The 16,433-nt window shown below is 36.0% G+C and overlaps 1 pseudogene; it reads left to right on the forward strand.

Moving 5' to 3' along the window:
• The first annotated feature begins 12,427 nt into the window (after nucleotides 1-12,427).
• Nucleotides 12,428-12,956, forward strand: LOC124501829 (transcription factor BTF3-like; annotated as a pseudogene).
• Nucleotides 12,957-16,433: the final 3,477 nt, after the last annotated feature.

Genomic DNA, 16,433 nt, shown 5'->3' on the forward strand with positions numbered 1-16,433 from the left:
ATAGATGCAAATATCCTCACAAAAAATACTAACAAACTGAATCCAAAAATGCATTAAAAACATCATTCATCGTGATCAAGTGGGATTTATTCCTTGGATGCAAGGGTGGTTTAATACTCACAAATCAATCAATATGATACATCACATCAATAAGAGAAAGAATAAAAAGCACATAATCATTCCAATAGATGCAGAAAAGGCATTTGACAAAGTACAACATCCATTCATGATAAAAAACCCTCAAAAAGATAGGTGTAGAGGGAACATACCTCAACATTATAAAAGCCTTATATGAAAAACCCACAGTAAACATCATACTCAATGGGCAAAATCTGAGAGCTTTTCCCCTAAGGTCAAGAACAGAACAAGCATGTCTACTGTCACTACTTTTATTTAACATAGTACTGGAAGTCCTAACCACAGCAATCAGACAACATAAAGAAATAAAAGGCATCCAAATTGATAAGGAAGAAGTAAAACTCACTATTTGCAGATGACATGATACTATATATAGAGAACCCTAAAGACTCCACCAAAAAACTACTAAGCTAATAAATAAATCCAGTAAAGTCACAGGATACAAAAGCAATATATAGAAATCCATTGCATTTCTATACACTAATAATGAAGCAGCAGAAAGAGAAATTAATAAAATAATCCCATTTATGATTGCACCAAAAAAAATGAAATACCTAGGAATAAACTTAACCAAGGAGGTTAAAAACCTGTACTCTGAAAGCTATGAAACATTGATGAAAGAAATTGAAGATGACACAAAGAAGTGGAAAGACATTCCTTGCTCATGGATTGGAAGGACAAATATTGTTGATATGTCTATACTACCCAAAGCAATCTACAGATTTAATGCAGTCCCTATCAAACTACCAACAGCATTTTTTACAGAATTAGAACAAACAATCCTAAAATGTGTATGAAATCACAAAGACCCTGAATGGCCAAAGCAATCTTAGAAAGAAAACAAAACTAGAGGTATCAAAATTTTAGACTTCAAGTTATATTACAAAGTTGTGATAAGACAGTGTGGTACTGGCATAAAAATAGGCACATATATCAACAGAAAAGAATAGAAAACCCAGAAATAAACCAATTATATAGCCAATTATATAGCCAATTAATCTTCAAGAGAGGAAAGAATATGCAATGGGAAAGACAGTGTCTTCAACAAAAGGTATTGGGAAAACTGGACAGTTAATGCAAAAGAATGACACTGAAACATTTTCTTACACTGTACACAAAAAATAAATTCAAAAAGGATTAAGGACTTAATATGAGACCTGAAACAGAGAGCATAGGCAGTAATTTCTATGACATTGGCCATAACAACATGTTTTAGATATATTTCCTAAGGCAAGGAAAACAAAAGCAAGAATAATCTATTGGGATGATCTCAAAATATAAAGCTTCTGTACAGAAAAGGAAACAACCAACAAAACTAAAGACAACCTACTGATTGGGAAAATATATGTGCAAATAACATTTCTGATAAAAGGCTAATACCCAAAATATATAAAGAACTTATACAACTCAACACCTATAAAATAAATAATCCAATTAAAAATGGACATGAACAGACTTTTGTACAAAGAAGACACATGAAAAGTTGCACATCCCTAAACATCAGGGAAATACAGATCAAAACCACAATGAGATATCACCTCACACCTGTCAGAATGGCTAAAATCAAAAACTCAAAAGGGGCACCTGGGTGGCTTAGTTGGTTAAGAATCCGACTTCAACTCAGGTCATGATCTCATGGTTCATAAGTTCAAGCCCCATGTTGGGCTCTACACTGATAGCTCAGAGCCTGGAGCCTGCTTTGGGTTCTATGTCTCCCCTTCTCTCTTCTCCTCCCCTGCTTGTGCTCTCTCTCTCTCTCTGTCTCTCAAAAATGGATAAATTCAAAACAAAGCAAACAAACAAAAAAAACCCCAAAACTCAAAAAAACATCAAGTGTTAGTGAAGAGAACCTTCTTGCACTATTGGTGGGAATGCAAACTGGTGCAGCCATTGTGGAAGACAGTGTGGAAGTTCCTCAGACAACTAAAACTAGAGCTACCCTACAATCCTGTAATTGCATTTTTAGGTATTTACTCAAAGAATACAAAAGCACTAATTCAAAGGGATACGTGCACCTCTATGTTTATTGCACCATTATTTGCAATAGCCAAACTATGGAAGCTTCCCAAGTGTCCATCAACAGATGAATGGATAAAGAAGATATAGTATATATCCTATATATTGGATTGTTCAGTTACAGAACTTCTCGCTCAAGCCACTGCTGCTTCAGAAGATAAGCCAAAAAAGAACCCCAGGGATGGATGTGTGGCTTCATTGCAAAATCCAGTCATGGTTTCAAATAGCATAGTCCAAATGGCTGCTGCTTCAGAATGAGGAACAAATTAAAATAGTCCCCCAAAGCCCTTGAAAAGCCCTTAAATCACCCATGTAAACAGAACAGGGGATCTGTGTTTGTACCCAGTACAGTAATATGTGCACACTATATCCAGTAATTTCCAGTGTCCTATAAGACAGCTTACAGGTTTTTTTTTAATTACATAAAAGGAGAGACTGATATAAACTCTAGAATTCTCTTCATTGCCAGGACGTGTGCAGGAACGAACACCAACAAGGGAAGAGTAAATTCCCGTTTTCCATCTCCCTCCGGGTATATGTGGACGGATGGGCAAATCCCTTATTGTCTCCCTCCCCTTCTCTCTTTTCCTGCCCCCTCCCTTCATGCCTGCACATATGGTTGATTTTGTACATGTTGAGTGTGAGGAAAGGAAAGGAGGGAGGCATGCAAAACCCCTGAGGGTCAGGCTGTCTCCCACCTGGCTCTGTGCCCAGACCCCCACCTTGATCCCGCCTCTTACCTAATGCTTGTGAATCTCCAGCCCCTTGAGGCCAGGCTTCTGGAAGTCCCTTGGACTGGCCTGAAAGGGGAAAAGTCAGCTGTGGCTTTGTCCTCATGCGTGAGGGGCCTGATTCTGCTGATTCAGGAGCCAGAGCAAACCCACAATGTAAACAAAAGCCCACAGAGCTCATCACTCAATGTCTTGGCGTAAAGCAGCCCTGGTCAGATTTTAAGATGGTTCAACCTGTTTTAAGATGAGCTTGGTCAAATTTAAAAGATTACTCTCACTTCTAGAAATATATGCGAAGTTAAAAAAATATACATATATATATGAATATTATTCAGCCACAAAAAAGAATGAGATCTTGCCATTTGCAACAACAGAGATGGATCTAGAGAGTATAATGTTAAGTGGAATAAGTCAGTCAGAGCAAGACAAATACCATATGATTTCACTCATATGTGGAATTTAAGAAGCAAACAAATGAACAAAGGGGGATAAAAGAGACAAATCAAGAAATAGACTCAACTATAAAGAACAAACAGATGGGAGGTGGGTGGGAGGATGGGCAAAATAGGTGAAGGGGATCAAGAGTACACTTATCTTAATGAGCACTAAATAATATATGGAACTGTTGAATCAGTATTTTGTACGCCTGAAACTAATATAACACTGTATGTTAACTACATCGGAATTTTTTTTAAGTGGGATTGCTGGATTATATGGTAATTCCATTTTCAATCTTTTCAGGGACTGTCATACTATTTACCATAACAGCTGCACCATTTTACATTTCTGCCAGCAAAGTGCCAATGTCTCCACTTCCTCACCAACATTTATTTTCTGTTTAAAAAAAATTATTTATTTTTGGCAGAGTGCAAGTGGGGGGGGGCACTGAGAGGGGGACAGAGGATCTGAAGTGGGCTCTGTGCTGAAAGGCAGCAGACAGCCCTATGTGAGGCTCAAACCCACAAACCTGCAGATCATGACCTGAGTCGAAGTCAGACACTCAACTGACTGAGCCACCGGTTGCCCATCTTTTTTTTTTTTTTTAACAGTCACTATCCTAATGTATATAAAGTGGTATTTCATTGTGGTTCTGATTTGTATTTCTCTAATGATCAGTGATGTTGAGCATCTTTTCATATGCTTGTGGCTATTTGTATAACTTCTTTGGAGAAACATCTATTCATTCCCTGTTTTTTTTTTTTATTGAATTAGTTGTTTTTTGTTGTTGATATAGGAGTACTGTATATATTCTTGATATTAATCCCTTATCAGATATATGATTTGGAAATATTTTTCCCATTCTATAGATTGCCTTTTCACTCTGTTGACGGCATACTTTGGTGCATAGAAGATTTTGATTTTGATGTAGTCCAATATACTTTAACTTTTGTTGCCTGTGCTTTTGGTGTCATATTCAAGAAATCACTGCTAAATCCATTGTCATCAAGGTTTCCCTCTGTGTTTCCTTTTAAGAGTTTTATAGTTTTAGGTCTTATATGTAGGTCTTTAATCCTTTTGAGTTAATGTTTGTATATGGTGTAAGGTCCCAACACCACTTACTGAAAAGACTATTCGTTCCCCATTGAATGGTTTTGGCACTCTTGTCAAAGATCATTTGGCCATATAAGTGAGGGTTTATTTCTGGGTACTCTATTCTGTTCCATTGGTCTATATGTCTGTCTTTATGCTAGCATGACAGTTTTGATTACTGTAGCTTTGTGGTAACTTTTGAAATCCGGAAGTGTGAGATTTCCAATTTTGTTCTTTTTCAAGATTGTTTTGTCTACTCAGGGTCCCTTGAGATTCCATATGAATTTCAGAATGGATTAATCTATTTCTGCAAAAATTGCCATTTGGAGTTTGATAAGGATTGCATTGATTCTGTAGATCACCTTGGATTGAACAATAACAGTATTAACAATATTAGGTCTTCCAATCCATGAACACAGGCTATTCTTCCATTTATTGGTGTCCTCTTAATTTCTTTCAGCAATGTTTGTAGTTCTCAGTGTATTTATCTTTCACCTCCTTTGTTAAGTTTATTCGTAAGTATTTTATACTTTTTTCTTTTAATATTTATTTATATTTGAGAGGGAGCAGAGAGAGATGGAGACAGAATCCAAAGCAGGCTCCAAGCTGTCAGCACAGAGACTGACATGGGCTCGAACTCATGAACTGCGAGATCGTGACCTGAGCCAAAGTCAGACGCTTAACCAACTGAGCCACCCAGGTGCCCTAGTATTTTATTCTTTTTGATGCTATTGTAAATGGAAGTGTTTTTAAAAATTTGCTTTTCAGATTGTTCATTGTTGGCATATAGAAACACTACTTATATTTTTGTGTTGATTTTGTATCCTGCAACTTTGCTGAATTTGTTTATTAGTTCTCACAATTTTTTTGAGGAATCTATAGCGTTATCTACATAAAAAGTCATGCCATCTGTGAGCAGTGATAATTTTCCTATTTATTTTCCAATTTGCATACCTTTTATTTCTTTTCTTCAATTAAATTTTTTTTTAATGTTTACTTTTGACAGAGAGAGCACACAAGCAGAGGAGGGGCAGAGGGAGAGGGAGACAGAATTTGAAGCACGCTCCGCCCTGTCAATGCAAAGCCCTACATGGGTTCAAACCCACCAACTGGGAGATTATGACCTGAGCCAAAGTCGGCCACTTAATGAACTGAGACACCCAGGCACCCTGAGATAGTTTTCTTCTATTCTTGGTTCGTTGAATGTTTTTATCATGAGAAAGTAAGATGAGGTGTTTTTTTTTTCCCCATCATTCTGTTAATGTGGTATATTATATTGATTGATTTTTATATGTTGAACCATCATTGCATTTCAGGAATAAACCTCACTTGGTCATGGTATATAATCCTTTTAATGTGCTATTGAATTCTGTTGAATGTTGCTTAAAATTTTGTATTAATGTTCATCAGGGATATTGCTCTATACTTTTCTTGTATTATCTTTGTTATTATATAATTTAATAATCTGTAAGCTTATATAATTTACTTTTTAATAATAACTGTTTAACAACCAGGTCATAAAATTTCTAAAAATTTAACAATTGATTCTCATGAGCCAATGTAAACTGGTTCTAACACATTACTGGCTAGACGTTTGTGTTTCTTTTCCTTTTGCAATTTGGGGCACAGTGAATTGAGAGACTCACTTAATTTCTCATAATAATAGGAAGAGCAAGAAATAAAGAGTACATCTATATGTCAACTTATTTAGCAAACAAATAAAAATCCAGAACAAGTATTGAGTTATAAATTGTTTTCCCAGTCCCTATCTGACTGTGTCATCTTGACAACATAACACTCAATTATTTTCAGAGGAAGGCACTATAGAATTTCTCTCTCTGTCTCTCTCTTTGTCTTTTTTAATATTGGCCTGAGTGCATACTGTACTTGCATGATCTCATTTAATTCTCCCAACAAGTAGCTACTATTATTTCCCTCGTTTTAGAGATAAAGACACTGAAGTTTAGATAGATTAAGTAACTCACACAAAGTCACACAACTAATTAGTGGTACAGACAGGATTTGAACTAGAACTGCCTGGGTTTCAATTGTCATTTGATCCTACATTGACACATGGTAGTTTATAAATTGCCCCATTGGATCGTGGGCTGTTGATATATAAATGTGTTCCTTGTCTTCTAATACAGAGTCTTTATAGCTCTGGCTCCATCTAAGTTCTATCCACACCCTCTTACAAGCCTGAGATAAATTTCAGCCACTTTACAAGGCCACACCTGGACCATGGGAAATATGTAAGTGTCTCAGGCGTTAGTCACTTAGATGTGCCACATAGTCACTTTTGGGGTGGTTCTTACTTGGTCATAATGTAGATTTCTTCAAATACGTTACTGCAATTGATTTGCCAAAATGTTATTAAAAGATTTTTTTTTTGTATTGATCTTTGTTTTTTGTATTGTACTGTAGTTTTTGTTTTTTTTTAATTTATTTCTTCAGGAGGGAGCTTTGGTAATTTGTGTCTTTTAAGGAATTTTTCCACTTCACCTAAGTGGTCAAATTTATTGGCATATAATTTTTAGTATTTTCTTATCATTTTAATTTCAGTAGAATCTATAGTGATGTTTCCTCTTATACTCCTCATACTGCATACTTCTTTCTCTTTATCCTAATTAGTCTGTCTAGAGATTTATCAATCTTATTGAGTTACTCACAGAATCAGCTTTTGGTATCATTTATTTTCTGTATTGTTTTACTTTTTAAAAATTTCTTGGGGTGTCTGGGTGGCTCAATTGGTTAAGCGTCCAACTTCAGCTCCAGTCATGATCTTGTGGTCTGTGAGTTTGAGCCCTGCCTCAGGCTGTGTGCTGACAGCTCGGAGCCTGGAGCCTACTTCGGATTCTGTGTCTCCCTCTCTCTCTACCCCTCCCTCCCTCTCAAAAATAAATAAAAACATAAAAAAAATAAAATTAAGTTAAAAATGTCTTTGATTTCTATTCTGGTCTTCATTATTTCCTTTCTTCTGTCTGCTTTAGATTTAATTTGCACTTCTTATTCTAGTTTCCTATACAGGTAGAAGTTTAGGTCATTGATTGATTTCTTCTTTTTTGCTATAAATTTTCCTCTCAGTACTGTTTTAACTATATCTCACAGCTTTTGATATTTGTACTTCCATTTTCCTTTAGTTCAAAATGTCCTAATTCTTCTGATTTCTGTTTTGATGCATATGATATTTAGAAGTTTTTTCTTTAGTTTCCAAATACTTACGGGTTTTCTATCTCTGTTAATAATCCTAATTTAATTCCATTGTGGTTTAGTGAAAATACTTTGCATGATTTAACTCCTTTTAAATTTATTGCAACTTGTTTTATGGTGTGGTATGTTTTATGGTATGGTATGGTATGGTATAGCTTGATGAATGTTTCATGTGCATTTGAAGCAAATGTGTAATTACCATTGTTGGATAAAGTGATCTATAAATGTCAGGTCAAGTTGGTTGATAATGTTGTCCAAGTTCTTACTGATTCTCTGCCTATTTATACTATCAACTATTGAAAGGTGGTATCAAAATCTCTAATTGTAATTATATATTTGCCTGTTTCTCCTTTTAATTCTATTACTTGTGTTTCATGTATTTTGGATTTCTCTAATTAGACTGCATAAATGTTTGGAATTATTATGCTTTGATAAATCAATTATTTTATCAATATGATCTTTTTAAATCTCTGGCCATATTCTTTATTCTGAAATTTACTTTGTCTAATATTAATACAGCTACTCTAGATTTTTTGTTGATTATGGTTTACTTTTCTCCATCTTTTTACTTATATCCTGTTTGTGTCTTTAGATTTATGGTGAGTTTCTTGTAGGCAATGTATAGATGGATTTTTCTTTTTTATACAGTTGAACAATCTTTGCCTTTCAAATGGGTTGTTTATATTGTTAGCAGTTAATATTATTGACGGGGTTGGGTTTAAAACTATCATTTGCTTTCTATTTACTCTGTCCTGTTTCCTTTTTCTTTTTCTACTTTCTTTTGGATAAATAGAATATTGTTTATGATTTTACTTTATCTTTTTTCCTGGCTGATGGCTATAATTCTGTTTTGTAATTTTAGTGATTACTTTAGGACTTTTAGTGTACATTTTTAACTTATCATAGGCTACCTTCAAGTGATATTATACCACTGCAAATATAGCATAAGACCCTTCAGTCTTGTCTTTCTCATGAACTTTGTGCTGTTGTCATAAGTTTTCTTTCCCTTTATGTTATAGTGCTATAATACACTTGTTATTTTTGCTTCAAAAAGTCAATTATCTTTTAAAAAGACTTTAAAAATAAGGAAAAGGGATTTTTATATGTATATACATATTTACCATTTCTGATGTTCTTTGTATATGTCTAGATTTCTATCTGGCATTTTCATCTGCTTCAAAGACTTCCTTTAATACTTCTGATAGTGAATATCTACTTGTGATGAAGTCTGTCAGCTTTTGTATATCTGAAAAAAATGTCACCTTCCCTTTTGAAAGATAATTTTGCTAAATATAGAATTCTAGGTTGATAGTTTTTTTGTTGTTGCTGTTGTTCAATAAAGATATTGCTCCACTGTCTTTTGCATGTTCTTCCAGTGAATATTTGCTGTCATTCTTAGCAATTTTTTAATGATATACTTTGGTGAATTTTCTTTCTTTTTTTTTTTTTGTCGTTGTGGCTTGTTGATTTTCTTAAGTCTGTGAATTGTTTTAATCACATTTGTAAAACTTTTGGTCATTATTTAAGTACACCCCCCACTCTTTCTTGTCTTTCTTATACTTTAATTGCATATATATTAGGAATTGTGCCATAGTTGACTGATTGTTTTTCTCAATCTTTTCTTTCCCCATGTCTTATTTTGGATTGCTTCTATTGTCATGATTTCAGTTTCACTAATCTTTCTTCAATAGTATCTAATCTCTTAATTTCATCTAGACATTGATTTTTCACATCTTGAAGTTCTATTTGAGTCTTTTAGTATTTCCGTCTGCATTTATTATGTACAAGTTTTCCTGTAACTTCTTGAATGTATAAAATATAGTTATAGATTTTACATTTTTGCCTACTAATTCTTTCATCCATGCCATTTAGAACTCTTCCACTTGAGGGGCGCCTGGGTGGCTCAGTCAGTTAAGTGTCCAACTTCGGCTCAGGTCATGATCTCATGGTTTGTGGGTTCGAGCCCTGTGTTGGGCTCTCTGCTGACAGCTCAGAGCCTGGAGTCTGCTTCGGATTGTGTGTTGAATTCTCTTTCTGCCCCTCCCCCATTTGTGCTCTGTCTCTCAAAAATAAATAAATGTAAAAAAAAATAAGAACGCTTCCACTTGGTTAATTTTTCTCATGATTGGGCTGTATCTTCCTGCTTTGTTGCATGCCAGATAATTTTGAATTGGATGCCAGAAACTGAGTTTTACTTTTTGTATTAAAAAATTCTTGAGCTTTGTTCTGAGAAGTACTTAAATTACTTGGAAATGATTTGATTCTTTTGAAGTTAGCTATTATGCTTTATTAGGCAGATCCAGAGCAGCCTTAGTCTAATTTTGCCCTACTATTGAGGCAATATGCTTCTGAGTACTCTACCTGATGCCTCATGAATTCTAAGTGCTTCCACTCTGTGTCCAGTAAGTATAAAAACTGCTTGCAACCCTAAGCTTTGAGAATTATTGCCTCTAAATCTTTCTGGTGGCTTTTCCTCATCTTTGTGCTGTTTCTTCACACATATGCATTAAGTTTACAACTGAATAATCAAAGAGGACCCCTGCAAATCTCTGGAGTTCTCTTTCTTTTCAGAACTCTGTGGTACTTGTTCTGTGAACTCTCGCCCTTAACCTCTGCGACTCCCAGCTTCACTTCCTCAACTCTGTGAGACTGCTAGGCTCTGAGTTCCTCTGCCCTGCACTGCACCCTCAGAACTCACCTCATTTGTTTCCTCTCTCTTATGGCTATCTTCTGTTGCCTATGTCTAATACCAAAAAATTACTGTTTTATGTACTTTGTTCAGTTTTGTGTTTTAGGTGAGAGAGTGAATCTGATCCTTGTTACTCCATCTTGGCCACAATTAGAAGTTCACATTCAGAGTTTTTAAGTACAATTTAAATAATACAACAGTTTTATTTAGAAATACAGATTTTATAGTGTGTATTGGAACAAAGTTCATATAATGTTCCTGCTGAATAATTGAATTTTTATACAAATTAATCGGTTTACCACCAGCTTTGCCTTCACTCTAATTTTACCATGACCTAAGAATACTCATTTGTACACGATTAAGATCTTTTTTCTTCTAATTTTAAACTCTCTGAATGTCCTACATTGGTTTTATAGATCAAGTACTTTATTATTTCCACAAAATTTTTAAGACTACACAAACATAAGATTGGGTTTTACTAAATGAGATTTAATAATTATATCTTCTTTACTTTTTGCCTTTCACAAATTCAGCCCCAAAATTCATAATAATCAACCTATTAGGATGTCATTTATGCCTTATGCATCAAATTTCTTGGAATGGCCAATAAGTAACACAAAGATTTGCTGCTTTACTTTAGAAAAGGGTGGATCATTTTAAGAATTTCTTCCACGTTCTAATCTGATGGAGAAAGAGGGAGTATTTCTTCCTAGAAGTGAAGCCTCTTTGGTTTTTATAACTTTTAGCTTTGAAAGTACAATCTTCTACATATAGTATTATTTATCCACAAATGTAATACTTTGCATTTGTCCTCACTAAAGATAGACTGTTACTTAAAAATATGGCCTTTAACTTTGTAGCAACGTGGATGGAACTGGAGAGTGTGATGCTAAGTGAAATAAGTCATACAGAGAAAGACAGATACCATATGTGTTCATTCTTATGTGGATCCTGAGAAACTTAACAGAAACCCATGGGGAAGGGGAAGGAAAAAGAAAAAAGAGGTTAGAGTGGGAGAGAGCCAAAGTATAAGAGACTCTTAAAAACTGAGAACAAACTGAGGGTTGATGGGGGGTGGGAAGGAGGGGAGGGTATGATGGGTATTGAGGAGGGCACCTTTTGGGATGAACACTGGGTGTTGTATGGAAACCAATTTGACAATAAATTTCATATATTGAAAAAAATATGGCCTTTAATTACATATGTTGACTCAGGAATTAAAATGATTTGGAGTTAATTTCACTTGAGATAGATAGGTTGCTTTCTCATCTGTAAATTGTGGAGTGGGGGTTTGAGAGTGTGCTCTTTACTCGAGACCACATAGTTAATAGTAGCAGAACCTGTACAGCCATACCCAGTGGCCTTGGTTATGAGGATTGCGTGAGATAATGTGAAGTGCTTAGAGCAGTGCTGGCACTTGGTAAGTGTTCAATAACTGTTTGGAATTCACCCTGAGGACATTAAATATAGTGAGGTTTGAGTTTTCGAAAGAATGCTCTGGCAACAGAATGAGATGGGCAAAGGTTTAGAAATAAGACTGGAAGCAGGGAGAGCAGTTAGGGAACCATAGCAGTAGTTCAGAAGAGATTATGGTGGTCTGAACACATGTGGCAGTGATGCAGATGGAGAGAAGTATACCAATTCAATACATAGAAGAATTTTTATTTCTTTATTTTTAATTTTTTAAGTTTATTTATTTGAGAGAGACAGAGAGAGAGAGCGAGCAAGGGAGGGGCAGAGAGGGAGTGAGACAGAATCCCAAGCAGACTTGTGCTGTCAGCACAGAGCCTGATGAGGGGCTTGAACCCACGAACTGTGAGATCGTGATCTGAGCCGAAACCAAGAGTGGGATGCTTAATCGACTGAGCCACCCAGGTGCCTCACAGAGGAATTAAAAAAAAAAGAATCATTTTTGCCTTATGAATGTGGGAGGTTAGGTAGGAGGGGAAAAAATGAGCATGATTCAGGTTTCTTGCTCAGTGAGATGGGTAAACAGTGGTGCCCTTTATTTAGAGAACTGCCATCTTGTGTCCCCGCCGTGTGTGCACCTAATCTCAGATGGTCCACCCGAGACCCCCTGAGCGCCAACCCTAGTCCCAGGCGCGGCCCCATCTCCTCTCCAACAAGATGAAAGCGACTATCATGAACCAGGAGAAACTCGTCAAACTGCAAGCACAAGTGCGCATTGGTGGGAAAGGAACTGCTCGCCGAAAAAAGGTGGCTCATCGAACAGCTATAGCAGATGACAAAAAACTTCAGGTCTCCTTAAAGAAGTTAGGGGTAAACAATATCTCTGGTATTGAAGGAGTGACTATGTCCACAAACCAAGGAACAGTGATCCACTTTAACAACCGTAAAGTTCAGGCATCCCTAGCAGCGAACCCTTTCACCATTACAGGCCATGCTGAGAGGAAGCATCTGACAGAAATGCTACTCAGTATCTTAAACCAACTTGGTGCAGACAGTCTGACTAGTTTAAGAAGGCTGCCTGAAGTTCTGCCCAATCTGTGGATGGAAAGGCACCACTTGCTACCGGAGAGGATGATGATGATGAAGTTCCAGATTTTGTGGAGAATTTTGATGAAGCTTCCAAGAAGGAAGCGAACAGAATTGAATCAACATCTGAAGAAGATAAAGCTTGAAGAAGTTACTGGGAGCTGCTATTTTATATTATGACTGCTTTTTAAAAATTTTGTTCACGGATCTGATAAAATCTAGATCTCTAATATTTTTAAGCCCCAGCCCCTTGGACACTGCAGCTCTTTTCAGTTTTTGCTTATACACAATTCATTCTTTGCAGCTAATTAAGCTGAAGAAGTCTGGGAATCAGTTTGAAACAACATTAAAAAAAAAAGAACGCTAGAGAAGAACCAAATTGCACATGTGGCTTCTTTATGGGGTGAAGGGGAAGAGAAAAGATGACCTTAATGTGGAACAAATTGAGTTTAAATGTGTTACTTACATCCAAGTGGAAATGATCACACTACATATATATGGAACATCACTGTCTAATAAGAACTTTCTGCAGTGATATAAATGTCCTAGATTTGTTCTATCAAATATGGTGGCTACTATGCCAAACGGCTTTTGAAGATTATTAAAATGGCTAGTCTAAGGAGCTGAATCTTTCATTTTAATTTTAATTAATTTACATTTAAGTTGTCATGTGGCTGGTAGTTAGCATATTGAACTGCAGAGGCTTAGATTTTAGAGTCAAGAGCTCAAGTGATAAATAATAAAATCTGATGAGTAAAATCATATTAGTCTAAGGGAAATTAGAGATGGTTTTATGCTGGCTATCTTGGAATAAAGATTTATATTAGAGAATTCCTAGTTTGACCATAACAGCATATCAATTTTATTGCATACATTAAACCTGTTGTGAACTTTTTAGCTGATTTCTAAGCCCAGTCAATACCTTAAACCACTCACTGTAAACTTAAGTAGTTCTTCCTCTAATCATAAATATTTCCCCAGAATCAGATGTGTGTGTGGGTGGGTGAGGTAGGGAGGCTCTCTTGTTTTTAGAATTTCAAAATTTGGTGAACAAAATCAGTGTTCACTCTCTGTATATCCCTTACAAGACTTTGGTCATAGCTTGTTTCATCTTTCCAGACTAGAGACCAAATGTTTTTAGTCTATTCACAATTCTCTTATATCCATGATCATTCTGGTTGCTTTTTCTGTAAACTTAAGAATTTTTTTCTTGAGGTAGACAAATCAGAATTAAAACAATGAATTCTAGCTACTTACACCAATGGCTTGTTACAAGGGTAATTAAAACAATAAATTCTAGCTACTTACAACAATGGCTTGTTACAAGGGTAAACTTTGTTTTGCTTTTTTACTACCCTTTGGCTGGATATCTGGAGCCACAGAAGTATCATGGTATAGTGGGTTGAATAGTGACCTCAAATGTATGTCCAAGTCCTAATTCCCAGAACCTGTGAATATTACCTTATATGGCAAAAGATGTGATTAGATTGAGGGTCTTGAAGGGTTTATCCGGGATTATGTGGGTGGGCTCTAGAAGCAACTGCATGTGTACAATAAAACGAAGACAGAGGGAGTTTTCAGACACACTGAGAGAAGGCAATGTGAACAGAGATGGACAGAGTTTGGACTGCTGCCACCATGCACCAAGGAATGCCAGCCAGGCAGCCATCAGAAGCTGGATGGCACGAGAAATGGATTCTCCCCAAAGAGCATCCAAAGGCAGAGCCCTGCTGACAGCTTGATTTCAGCTCAGCAAAAACTTACTCTGAACTTCTGGCCTTCAGAATTATGGGAGAATAAATTTCTGTTGTTTTAAAGCCATCATTTGGTAATTTATTATTGCAGCCACAGGTAACTAATACAGGTGGTCAGAAATGAAGTCTTCAGTAGAGACTAATGCTCTGTAATACTAATAGTCCTACATACTAACCCGTTTTTGTTTCATAGGACTACAAAAGTAGGGCAGATTATTCTCTAAGACTGGATTCTCTTTCGAAATGCATGGTTATACATTTGCCTATGTGAAACTCTTGTGTGTGTGTGTGTGTGTGTGTGCCTAATTTGTTCAGAATATACCCTCGTGAAAAAATAAGAAATTGTCATTTGGTTCTTCCAATGATGTTTTCCACAGGTAATTTCCAAAGCTAGATAATGTTGTATTTAAAAAAAAAATTTTTTTTTCAACGTTTATTTATTTTTGGGACAGAGAGAGACAGAGCATGAACGGGGGAGGGGCAGAGAGAGAGGGGGAGACACAGAATCGGAAACAGGCTCCAGGCTCTGAGCCATCAGCCCAGAGCCCGACGCGGGGCTTGAACTCACGGACCGCGAGATCGTGACCTGGCTGAAGCCGGACGCTTAACCGACTGCGCCACCCAGGCGCCCCAAATGTTGTATTTTTAAAAATCTCAAGATGACTCCTTAGACATTTTTATTTAATATTGATTTTAATATCATGTTTAATTTTGCCTAGCCTTTTATTCAATGTATACCCTATGAGAATGTCATTGCTGTGTCACCAACCATAATGCCTGGCACAGTTAATAAATACTTGTTGAATCAATGTGCTATTTGTGTATATCTCTATTGCTGCTTTTTTCAAACTTTTTAAAAACAGCAGAATCATTTTAAAGAATTTATATTTTATAAAGAACATCAATATATAAAATAGATACAAGTAGATCTGCTCTTAGTGAGGAGTGTGAAATCCTGTTTACCTGTCTGTAACATATGATACATTAATATTATAGGATACTACACATTGTTACAATATTCACAAAACTCCTAAATTTGGAGTCCAGAAGACTATTTACATAGTCCTTTTCAAGAAACAAAACTTGTATCTAGGGCAAAAAGTCAGTTTGGGGCGTTTTTTGGGCTTCTGCTCCTGAAACTTCAAGACAAAAGTAGAACAATACCAGGGTAACAGAATCAGCAGCACCAATTTCTTTAAGAGCACAACAAGAACAGAGGTTACTAAGAAATTATCTTAGAAATGTTTGTTTTCAGGCTTATTCACGAAGTAGGGGGAAGCAAATAGCAACAGCTTTGGAATTTGGCAAATGAGTTCAAATCCTGGACTGCCACTCACTGTATAACTTTGAAGTAATCTCACCTATAAAAGTGATAATCCTAGTATCTGTATAAAAGGATTATTCTAAGGAATAAATGAGATAATTAGTATGCATAAGATATTACATTGTAAATAATGATAGTTATTAGCTACACTAGCTGTCAAAGTTCCCTTGATGACCTATTTCTCTAAGACCTTCATGTTTAAATTGTTCTTCTGTATTGTCCTTCACTTTCGGCTATTATAACCTTGGTAATGGAGTATATGGAAGACAGCAAGAAATTTAGAGGCTGATGACTCCATTTTGAATGAACTCCCTTATTTTAAAATGTGAATGATACAAATTAGTATCTTCTCTGAAGCTCAGAGTTGGTATGCTAAAATGAGGGAATGAGTAAGTACCACATGGATGTTGATGATTACTAGTCTATCTGCCATGTCTCTGCCCCATTCCAAGACTCATTTCAAATTCCTAACTGGGTATGTTTGATGAAGACTCATTTTCTTGTTCCTCAATCCATTTCTAAATTTGCTTGTGAACAGTCGACAT

Source organism: Lynx rufus, unplaced genomic scaffold (genome assembly GCF_022079265.1).
Source record: "Lynx rufus isolate CCGP_SWC_20201006 ecotype Redwood Valley unplaced genomic scaffold, mLynRuf1.p SCAF_7, whole genome shotgun sequence".
NCBI classification, from domain to species: domain Eukaryota; kingdom Metazoa; phylum Chordata; class Mammalia; order Carnivora; family Felidae; genus Lynx; species Lynx rufus.